Genomic DNA, 783 nt, shown 5'->3' with positions numbered 1-783 from the left:
CACGGATCAGTAAAGCACTATTTCCCTTGAACCAGTGCAGGAACCCAGCCTGAAGCCTGCACCTTCCTGCTGGATGAGCTTGCATGTTTGTTTAGGGGGATCTGCCAGTGGGAGCAGGTCCTATAGTCATCTTCCTAAGCTCTGGTCACCACTTTAGAGGATTAAGTTTTAGCCAGATCACATCTGTGACTGGAGAAGGAGCAGGAGAAGTATTGTCTGTCCCTTTTGGTGGCAGCAGTGTCTGGGATTGCCTCAGCCTGTGTGGATCTTTGGTGTGAAGCCACTCTGCAGAGCAGTGCAGGTGGGGCTGGTCACTGGGCCTCCTTCTTTCCAGCACTGCCCATGTGCCTGCAATGACGTGTCCAGTCATGTGTGCTCAGCCACTGAGATAGTATCACCTTAAAGACAGGGAAGGATTGAATGGTCTATTTTTTAATTGTCTAGCTGATGACTGGCAAGCTCTGAAGTCTGCTCAGCACTTGGGCAGTAAGAGCAGCTGCGGGTGCTGAACCTGCAGGGTTTGGTCTCTGCACACCCAGAAGCTCATTTGGGCTCTGCCCACTCCTCTTTGGATGCAGGTGTCTTGGCATGGACAGGTCCTGCAACGGTGGACCTGGGCTGGGTCTGCAAGTGAATTCCCAGGGCTCCTGTCAGACCTACCAGGGCTGGAGGCAGAAGATCCCGGTGTAAGTGGGAGGGCTGAGGCCAGGTAGGTGGCTGAGAGGGACAAGCCATCCCTGGCCAAAAGTCTTCATAGACTAGATTTCATCTGTGTTCCTGCTG

Source organism: Chaetura pelagica, unplaced genomic scaffold (genome assembly GCF_000747805.2).
Source record: "Chaetura pelagica isolate M959 unplaced genomic scaffold, ChaPel_1.0 scaffold1145, whole genome shotgun sequence".
Lineage (NCBI taxonomy): Eukaryota > Metazoa > Chordata > Aves > Apodiformes > Apodidae > Chaetura > Chaetura pelagica.
The sequence above is the reverse complement of the archived record's forward strand: the minus strand, read 5'-3'. Positions refer to the sequence as shown.